Genomic DNA, 11,480 nt, shown 5'->3' on the forward strand with positions numbered 1-11,480 from the left:
TGCCGTAAAAATGCTGATTGTGTAAAAAGAAATACACCGCCCGTCTACCGTCGCTAGGCGTGGGTGTCTGGTAAATTTGGAGATTGTTTGAATAAGGTTGTTGATAATACACCACTGCTTTGCAATCAATGATTTTCTCGAAATTGATAATGTCATTCAAAGCGACTGCGTGATCGGGGGTGAATCCCGCTTTCTCCTGTAACTCCAGGCCGAGCTTTTCAGCCTCGGCAACAGTAAAGTTTTCGTCCAGCAGGTGCGCCAAGTTTATGGCGAAACACGCGTTGGTGTTGTTATTAATGATAAACATGTGTCTGGCTTTTTTAGAAATTATTTCTGAAGCTAACATGGTCTGTAGTTTACGTTTGTTCGCACCGCCGCGTGGGATATTTATTACGTCTACGATTACTTCTAGGTTGGAATCGTTTAAAATCTCTTGATTAGACTGTACCAGGTGATCCAGCAGCTGCTGCAAGTCTGTCAGCTCCCCCACCCCATACCGTACAATTTGCGACAGCTCGTTGTTTAAAAAGTCAGCGCGCAGGGTGACCTGTATATAGGCTCCCCATACGGCGTAAGGAATCGCCTCATTCACAATATTTTGAAACCCCTCGATTACATTTTCATAGTACTCGCGGAAATTGCCTTCGTTTCTAGGTCGCGGGATATTTAGAATCCGCCTAATCTGTACGTTATTGAATCTGCGGCGATGAAGGACCCCGTCAGGCTGGGGATCCACGTCACCGACGGCACCGCCACCTTCCTGTTGAACATTTTCAAATTGTCCCAGCCCAAATTCATTTTCAATCTCCTCAGCATCGAGAAGAAATTCCACGTCTGACAAGGCCTCCCACAATTCAGAATCCGCGGGGGACCATGCGACCTCGTCGGTGGGGGGTAGCCCCGCTTCTGCTTCAGAACCCCTTTCATTTAACATGCTTGTTAATGTCTCTAAGGATGGGAGAAAACAGGGGTCCTGGGCCAGTGTTTCAGCAGACGCCGCTGGTGGCGAGTCGTGTTGAGCAGAGTAATCCGCATCATTTTCATTATTAGCATTGTTGATAATGGCTATTTCATTTAATAAGGCTTCGGGTATAGCCGCTGGGGGTGTTGCTCCGTCCATACCTGTTGATTCTCTCGCAGATTTTCTCTTGACCGGTCGGCGTAGTCTCTCTCTCTCTCTCGTACATAGAAAAAAAAAAAAAAAAGAGAATACCTATTATTAGAATGTTATTTTTTAATTGAATAGCATTTTTATAACAGGAATAAAAGAAATAATATACTTACCGGGTAAGGTCTCGATGAAACTTGTGGTTCTTTGGCTGGTACAAACTTTGGTAAGGCGTTGTGCCTCTAGGAGGAGGAAAAGGCCCCCCGCTCGACGTAATACAATTTAATTGTCTCTGTCACCCCATATCTGCACGGTCATGTATGACAAACAAAACTATAAACAGAATTTACTGGCGGCCAAATTGTCAGACTTGATGTATGACCAGGTGGTACGGCCTTGATGATGCTACTCGTGCCTGTGTAAGAAAATTATCTGTAATTTGGGACGTATGTGAAAACAAAACTTTAAACAGAATTTACTGGAGGACAAAGTGTCAGACTCGATGTATGGCCCGCGTGGCCGGGTAGGGGGGGCGCCTCGATGGCCAGGTGGCACGGCCCTGCAGAATTTACTGGCGGACAAATTGACAGACTCGATGTATGTCTCGACTTATGACCTTTACAAATTGGCGCCATACGCCGATGTGATACAAACGCTTGCGTGAGGAAAAAACACACGGTCAAAACTAGCGCCGAGCGTTTTTATTGGACGATAGACCCTGCACCTCCTCCTCTCATTCTTTGCTCCAACTTTACCATTTTATCCCACAGTCTCTCACAGTTTCTCTCAGACTCGCGCAGCAGCACGCCTCTCAGCTCTCCCGCATCGCTCTCTCCGAGGATTATCCAAAGCCGTGCGGACCTTTCCGCGCTACCGCACCAGTATGTGAATAAGTCCTTTGCTGATTCTCCGAACCCCGGGGACCTTACCACGCTACCGCACACCGTACGCTCGCGCTCCATCAGGTAACCCAGCCCCGCTCACTCCCCCCCCGCGCCCCACAAAATAATAATAATAATAACTTATTCAAATAACACACGCTCATAAGCACTCTCATCAATATCATTTTTAAAATAATACACACTCATAAGCACTCTCCTCAATATCATTTTAAAATAATAAACATTTAAAATAAGCATTTAAAATAATAAATAATTAAATCCAAATACCATTGCATCACTAACACAACCAACCCATGCCCCCTAAGCCACAATCATTTAAAATAATAAATAAATAATTAAATCCAAATACCATTGCATCAGTTACACAACCAACCCCCGGGGAAGAAGACAAAAAAAAAATATTTAAATAAATAATTAAATCCACATGCTATTGCGTCAGTTACACAACCAAGCTCAACCCACCACAACATAAGCTCCGCCCACTGAACTTTTGAACGTGACCTTTGACCCGACCTGTCATTTTGACAAAAGCGGTATTGCATCTCTCTCTTATATATATATAAAATATATATATAACCATTTATTTCCAGCTTGTCTGACTCATTCTGCTCCACGAAGGTCATCTCCTCTGCCAGCTTCCTCTAACACAGGGAGACCCTCTGCTTCTCTCTGATTGGTTCCCGCTTTCTACAGGAGGTCCAGTGCAGCTGAATGGTGATGATGGTGCAAATCAGATAAAACACACCAGTCCCAGCTTTCAGTACAGCATCCAGAACCTGCTCCCACCTGTCAGACATCAGTGTGTCTGTCAGTCACACGTATCACAATTAAACCTGAAGAACAGAAGAGTGAATCTATTCTGACTGAAGTAAAACCATCTTGATGATCAACAGCAGCACCGATAAGCCCAGTCCTACATGCAGAGCCAGCTGGACCAAAGAGCTGAATAAGAGGGTGGATTTGAACAGTAAAGTCTTACGTGCTTTATAGCAACACGGTACAGCCACCTGTAGTACTGTATTACACAGGTTACATGTGAGGAACAGGAGACATTAACAAAGAGCATGAAAATAGCTAGAGATTATCACACAACATGTTACACTATTTTGTAAAAACAGGCCTGCAGTCGTTCCCCAGCAGCATAGGGCACAAGGCAAGGGCTCACCCTGGATGGGATGGGATCTCAAGTTTATTATTAATAAAATAAAATAAAAAATAATATCTTTTTCTCTTAAAATTAAAATGACAGTTTCCCATTACTGTGTGATCAGGTAAATGCTGCTAGCTGGATCCCCACACTACTGTAAATGCTGCTGAATGCTTACCTCAGTTTTTCATTATCCCCTCCTTCTTCATCATGTGCAGAGAAAAGGAGAGCAGTGGAAACAGGAGAAAGGATCGTTAATAAAAAGCAGTGCTCTGTTAGTCAATAAAGACAAAGAAAAGGTCACTCTTGAAACTGAAATATAAATTATGAAAGGTATTCTACAGAGAAAATGATTAGATGGAGAACAATGAATTAGTGTCATGACCAAAGTATTCACATCCCACGGCACTGATAGTGAACAGGTGAGATAAATGATTTTATTAACATATTATAATGTATTTATTGTAGCAGGGTGGCACGGTGGTGCAGTGGTTTGCAATGTCACCTCACACCTCTGGCACGTGTGCTCAAGTCTCTACCAGAGTTCTGTGTGTGTGGAGTTTGTATGTTCTCCCCGTGTCATTGTGGGGTTTCCTCCAGGTACTCTGATTTCCCCCCACAGTCCAAAAACATGCTGAGGCTAATTGGAGTTGTCAAATTGCCGGTAGGTGTGCTTGTGCGAGAGAATGGAGTGTGAGTGTGTCCTGCAATGGGTTGGCACCCTGTCATGGAACGTACCCTGCCTTGCGCCCATAGGGACCCTGAATTAGACAAGCAGTTTCAGACAATGGATGGATGCAGCACTGGAACAGATATTACAGAGTACAATTGTAACACTGGCCTACGCTGCAATGAAAAACCACCTACAGACATGTTAGTCAGTCTTCACACAATTAGACTGATCATAAACTAGAAGACACACATTCTATATTAGAGACACCAATTAGGCTGACTGTGTGTTTTTGGATTGTTGGAGGAAACCCACACAGCATGTAGAGAACATGCAAACTCCACACAGAAAGAGCAGAAGCCAGATTCAAACCCCTGAACATGGAGGTGTGAAGCAACAGCGCCACCTACTGGACCACCGTGCCACTATCATTGAAACAATAATCCCAATAAATAATTGTTTCACAACAGCTGATAAATATCCTCACAAAGAAGCACAAACCCCTTTGTGAGTGAAACTGCTGGGTTTCAAAAATAAAATAAAATTAGTATTTATCTATTTATATTCAAGCACAAAGGATTCACAGGCAGATTTAAATCAATTACTTACGTTTGACAGTTATATGAACTGGAATCTGCAGGTTTCCAGCAGCACACCAATGCCAGCCAGTGTCCTTCCTCTCCAGCCCACTCATTGTCACAATGAAGGTTTTATTTTCTGTTTCATCCCTGATCAGGACAGGCCTCCCATCCAAACTCGCTGATCTCTCTGATGCACAGGAACCCCCAATCTTATACCACATCCTATGTCTTTTGTTGTTTCCATAGTAACACTGACACTGTCTCCATCCACACCCGTCACCTCCTGTTTGTCCACTGACAGCCCTGGAGGACTTCAACACACAGGTAAAACACTCAAAGACTTGCACAGCAATGAAATGTTATATGAATGTCATCAGCTCATTACAACATGCATATGTAAATGTTTGCCCAATAAACTGATATTTTTTAACATATTACTTATCATATTTAACCTCATGAAGTCACCCAATTTAGCTGACACTGTTACTTCTTCCACGTCTCGTTTATCATATTGAATTAAATTAAAATGCAGATTTTTTAAATATTAAAACATTTTTTCCTTCAGTGTTTGCGTTAATGTCCTTCCTTCTTGACTCAATGACATGTTACATACTGTGCATCTCATTGGCTACAGTCTGCAGTACAGACATCTTCCCATGAGTGACTGACAGATTAACCCGATCAAAGAGGCTCCACTGATCTTCACACCACACCAGTACCGATCAGAGTCCTCAGCTGTCAGATTGTTGATGGTCACAGTGAAGACTCGCTAGTCAGGATCATCTCTGACTGACACTTTACCCTCCTGTGGAGAGTCAGTGTGTACTATGGGAGTACATGACCTCACATGATACCCTCTGCACCAGTATTTCACATGAGTTTTATATCTGTCACCATAGAAACATGGGATTGTAACAGATCATCCTTTCTGTACACAGACCCATTTCACTGTGGACACACTGTCAGCACCTGTGGGAAAAATAATTAGCTGAACAAGGATTTTCCACATCATGACATCTCTAAGTGATGATGCTTGGCTTGTATAATACTTATATTACGTCATGTGTAATTAACTGAACAGTGATGATGTATAAAAGGCAAAGACCATCATTTCACTATAAGAACAAGGAAAACAAAACTAGTGTCTGATCTTGGGAAGGGCTTCAGCAGGATGTGGGATTGGGAATCTGAGCCTGGCAGTGTGTTCTAGGGTCTGAGAGGAAAACCAGGACCTTAAATCCCTAGTAAAAGGCCTAGATGAGGTGAATGAATGGGCTTGTCACTGTGTGGGATGGCCACACCCCTTCAGTACTATGACCTTACTTGTAAACATATCCAGTCCTGTGATACAGGCCCTCTCCTATTCCGTCTATACATGCTTCCTTTGGGCTCTATTTGTGAATGTTATTATGTAAAATATCATTGCTATGCCAGTGATATGCAGCTCTATCTGCCATTAAAACCTGGATACTGCTGCTCTCTGATGGCCCTTTCTAACTGTCGGGAGGACATTAAGAACATGACAGCAATGACCTTCGTCTAGATTAATGAAAACAAGACAGAGGTAATGAGTTTTGGTCACTCAGGGTCTGTTCATGATCTCAGAGAACAATTAGGGCCTCATTCAGAAAACTTCCGGTCACATACTAAAAATCTTGGTTTCATCTTTGATTCATCATTGAGTCTGATAAACAAATAAATGCTGTTGTGAAGGGGTGTTTCTGTCAGCTCAATAGCCAGGCTTAAATCACACCTTTCAGCCAAAGACCTGGAGACAGTTACTCCTGCTTTTATCTTATCCCCATTGAATTACTAAAATTATATATATTATGTAACTTTGTCCAGTGTCTCTGGTTGTATTACGTATTTCATGGTTTTATTGTAGCTTTTCTATTTACAGCATTTTGGCACAACATGTATTGTTTGTTAATGTGCTTTTTAAACACAAATCACTTGACATGACATACAAAAAGCATTTCAATGTATGTTAGTTCAGCCATCTATCTTGCACATTCTTATTAAGTACAGGGTCAGTACAAGAAAGGGAGCGTGGAGCTGATCTGAGGCAGAACAGGGCTCAAGGCAGGGGAACACCCAGGACAGGATGCCAGTCTGTCACAGGGCAAACACTCACACACAGTCACTATGGGTACTTTTAGAGGCACCAATTCACCTGAACCACGTGTATTTGGACTGCGGGAGGAAACCAGAGAACTGAGAGGAATCCAACGTGGATACAGGGAGACCATGCAAACTGCCCATGTAACACCCTGAATAAAGGGGAAATGTAAATAAACACATCCAGGCACGACGCTTCCTCCGTGGTAGCATTACTGAGAATGAGGCATCGCGCTGAAAGTTTCCCCTTTCCGGCCTCCGCAGACATAATTAATCAACCCGTTGTGAGCTGAAAGGCTCAACAGGTAAACCGCAAGTTACATATGGATGTAAAGGCAGGTATCATTTTTTTTCTTTAAAAGCTTTTAACCCCATCAGCCCATTTTTAACGTTTTAACTTTTCTCAGAGCTTTGGCATTTTAACCTTTTTTAAATAAGGCTTTGTTTTTATCAGACATTTTATATTTGTAATTATGAATTTATTAATGTATTAATAAATGAATTCTGCTTTCCTCAATGACGGTTTTATTTTTTCAAAACTACTGTGATACAGCTTTCAAATAAAAATTAATCTATCACACCCACAGAGAGCTGGGCCGGATATCGAAACCACAAGCCCAGCTAGAGGTTAACTTGCTCTCCAAACCTGCTGCAGAGTGAAAGGCAACCAGGTCTAGTCTCAACCCCTGAGGCTGATCGTGACCGCTGATCTGGACCCCCTTGCCTTCTCACTGTGGATCTTCAATTCCACGTCACTCATCCCCCTCCCTCTGAGCCTCAACACCTACATCTAGCAGAAAACAGCAGTATTACCATTATTTTGCAATTATTATACTTTTAACATCACATCTGTCTGTGACAGACAGTTTGACCCAAGACCAAGCTACGCCCTGCCCTTAGTACCCCAGTTGACATCCCTGGTGGATCATTTCATCCTATGCCTATGCAAGGAGGGACGTGATGATGAAACTCCTCCATCTGTTACCAAAGAACAAGGGATAAGTTCTTTTCCTAACTTCGCTGGGTGTTTCACAGTGGGAGATAGACGGCTCCCAGAATGCACTGCTGTATCCCGAATCAGGAAACTATAAACACGCAAAAGTTGATTCTTACACCAGTTCTGAGGGGTTATGTCATGGTTTTTCTCCTTCCCCGCCAAATCAGAAGTCAGAGGGCCGCTTGTGTAGTATCCAGAATTCAGTCTTTATTGCAACAATGAAGTTACAACCAAGGCTGGACACGTAAAGTGTGTCCAGTACTGTTTTACACCAAGTTCTTATCATTCTCATTCTCTTCTTATCTCATCACTTAAGCATCATCATTCCTTCATCCATTCACAATCATTGTTTTTTCCCTTAATCCACACCCCTAGGTGATAAGTTTGTCCATCATTTCTTTTACCATTTGGTCTCTCGGCTGAACATAATGGTGGCGCGAGCAGCTCCACTTGGTTTTTTAAAAATGCTCAGCCGTGAACTTCTGGTGAACTCAGGCGAATCCCTTCCTTCAGTAGTAAACCTTGGCAGTTTCAGCCTGTTACACATTGTCTAACTAGAAGGTTGATAATATATTTGTCCTTTAACATAGTGATAAAATATACGCTAATAAAAGTGAATATTCATAGATTCAGGACTAACAAAGTAACAAACAGAAACTCAGACTAACAAAAGGTGCAAATACATACTCAGTTGATTACATTGTGTTGATTACATTATAATGTTTACATTGTAAACATAATATCATGGATATTTGGCATACTTTTTAATAATATTATAATACTTGTATTCTACGTTATATAGTGCTAAATAATATTCCATATATTTCCCCCACACACAATCCTGTCCATCCAGCCCAGGAGGGAGGGCAAAAACCCTATCACCCAGGGAAATTCCACTCCCAGCCCGCCACAGGCGCGCCCCCCCCCCTTCGGGGTCCATGGCAGGCATGGCTCACAAACTACTAACACTGAGAATCAACCAACAGCAGCACAGGGGGTACATCAGGAAGGGAGGGGAGGATCGCCATAAAATGACCTCCCATGAATATATTGCATGTATAGCAGGACTACAAAATCTATTACAAACTCAATACAAAAACAGATATATCTAATACAAAGATAAGTGAAAGGTTAACTAATAACATTGCATACTACTATAACGGACAGTCTGTCATAATCAGAAAATCCCAGATGTCATGGGAGGCAGGCATGCTGCAGGTCTCCCGCCCGGAGTATTCACACACGGTACGGCCGAACTTCAGCTATGGGCAGGACTGCATCCAAGGTGTCTATGTCGCCATCCGTTTCCGTGTTGGTCCAGGAGGATGCCGCTCCAAACGGTCCTCCCACCACTCTAGACATTGCAGCTATAGTCGTCTGCCGGGACAGTGCTCTCCCCACTAGGGAGCGAACAAGAGGAACTACACAACAAAAGATTAGTAGCAGAGCAAAAATGAGCACAGCACCCACATAGAGTGCTTTCATAAGGGCTTGCTGCCAATTTCCCCACATATCATACCACCAGTCAAACAACCCATCATGTTGTCCTGCATTACTTGCCATCTCATCCTGTAACCCCGGCAACTTTCTCATAGCCTCAGTAAAGGAACCATCCGGGGCTGTATTATTAAAAATAAACGTACAGCACTGATCCCCGAACAGCACACACACTCCCCCTTTTTCTGCCAGGAGCCAATCCAGGGCTATCCTGTTCTGCCAGGCCATCAGACTGGTGGCCTGAAGCTGCTCCCCCAGAGATGCGAGTGCCTCCTGAGTATAGTTGGTAAACCTCTGCTGATTATAGTACAAATAATTTATCCATTCCACATTTTTGTTAATAGTAGGCCAAATCAATATCGATTCGAAACCAGCAGCTATCTCACTTCTCACCTTATATTTCTCTGGAATGCCCCTTGGCTGGCCAATTGCATCTATATATACATTGGGATGATTCTCGTAATTTGCAACAAATCTGCGGGACCTAGACGGTCGTCTTCTAGAATATATATCCACCTTGCTGACTAACATTATCCTAGCGCAGAGGCCTCCCCAATTATAGGGAAGAGTAGGCCTCAATCCGCCCTCCTTACCACACAGCCACCACACATCTGCCAGGGGCACACTCTGGTTTTCTAGCGCATCCAGCAGAACACGTGATAGTTCTCCGTTCTGTAATCAGGGACCTTTCACATTCCAAACAGTTCCACATATTCCCCAGAAGATGCCTACCTCCTCTGGCCTATCATTTGTAAAACACTCATAAATAAGTCCCTTGAAAAAACTCAATTTGTTCACCATAATATCTTGCTGTCCCCCTTCCCAGGGCTTAAACTGCCCACAATGCTTTTCCATCCTGTACGCATATTTAGAATTTCCCTGATATATCAGACACTGATATGGGCAGTATGGTATGCGCTCTGACTGGTTAGATATGGGTCTGCAGTCTTTCTCAGGGGCCTGCCCCTCCTGACACAGACTCTTCCAGAATCTTATAACCCTCTCCATTTCCCATTCTTCACACTGTTTATTAGTTTATGGGAATGGGACTACTCTAACTGAAGGGTCAGGACCTGCACACAACACACAACCCTCCTGCCCTAATGAAGCGGCGGTATACTTAGCCTATTTATACCACCAATTTCCAAGCATACGTTTTGCTAACCCATCCAGGTCTACTTCATCCTGGGTATATTCTACAATTTGCTCACTCTCCTCACACCCATATCTCCTCCCTATCTCTCCGCTTTCGCTCATTGTTATCTGAGAGGTTATTCAGCATAAAAGGACAAGGCTGAATCAGTGAAGTCAATTGTTCTGAACTCACCTGACCTGTGGTCCTGCTGTGCCCCCAGACCTGAAGGGCCGGATATATCATTAGCATCACCAATATCATCGCTGTCAGCCCTACCAGAACCCACAGCTTCGTGTCCTGTCTGGAGTGGCTGGTCTGCTTGCGACGCTCCCTCTTGACCCTCAGTCTGCTCTGAAACTGGCTCCTCTCCAAGCTGTGGAGCTCCTCTGGGACCTCCATCAGGGCCATCTGAGTCAAGGGCAGCTGCATCCTCTGTGTCGTTTTCAGTGACTATCTGCCTTTCGTGCAGTACTCTAGTGCAGTGGTTCAAATGATACCACGTGTTACTCCCTTCTACCTGTACTGCTAAAATGTTAATTTACATTATTATAATAATAATGATGATGATGATGATGATGATGATACGTAACTTTCTTATGAGCTGCCCCCCCCCCCTTGTAACCTCCCTCAATAACGAACACAAGTTGATCTCCGATCACGGGCATTTATTCACATATCTATCCGGTCGAGCATGCCGTGAGAACTAGATAAAATAAAGCACATACATCAAAAAATGAATAAGTAAAAACACAGGCATTTTGCTAAAAATAACCGAACACAAACCTAAATAGGCTACAGCTTGCTCACGCCATTAACTTATGACTGCAGCTCATACAATAACTCCAATATCCATGAATATTGACGTTATAACTTAAAACACTTTCTCAGCCGCATAACAAATGCTGCACTTATAACTGAGCAAAACGAAAATGTTACCAGCAAAACTGACCAGACCTAAACCCAAACGCAACATTAGTTCCGCTATAGTTTCCCTACACCTGGGGGGGGGGGGGTGCCGGCGCTGATGCTCGCCTAGGGCGCCTCATCAGCTAGGACCGTTACTGCATTTAAGCATTTAGCAGACGCCTTTATCCAAAGCAACGGGCATTTGTATAGACTTGTAGAGAACTATAGACAATGAACTGTACACAATACATTTTCCAGACAAGGAAAATACTTTATTTTTTTTTTTTACATTTACGGTAATATGAAAGATGAACATCCAGTTACCTCCTTTTTGGAAAAATAACTATAGACAGGGCAGGTCTATACACACAGGCATCTTGTATATATTTGTCAAGAACTATAGCCAATGAACTGCAATA

The sequence above is a fragment of the Brienomyrus brachyistius genome, chromosome 4, assembly GCF_023856365.1.
Source record: "Brienomyrus brachyistius isolate T26 chromosome 4, BBRACH_0.4, whole genome shotgun sequence".
Taxonomy (NCBI): Eukaryota; Metazoa; Chordata; class Actinopteri; order Osteoglossiformes; family Mormyridae; genus Brienomyrus; species Brienomyrus brachyistius.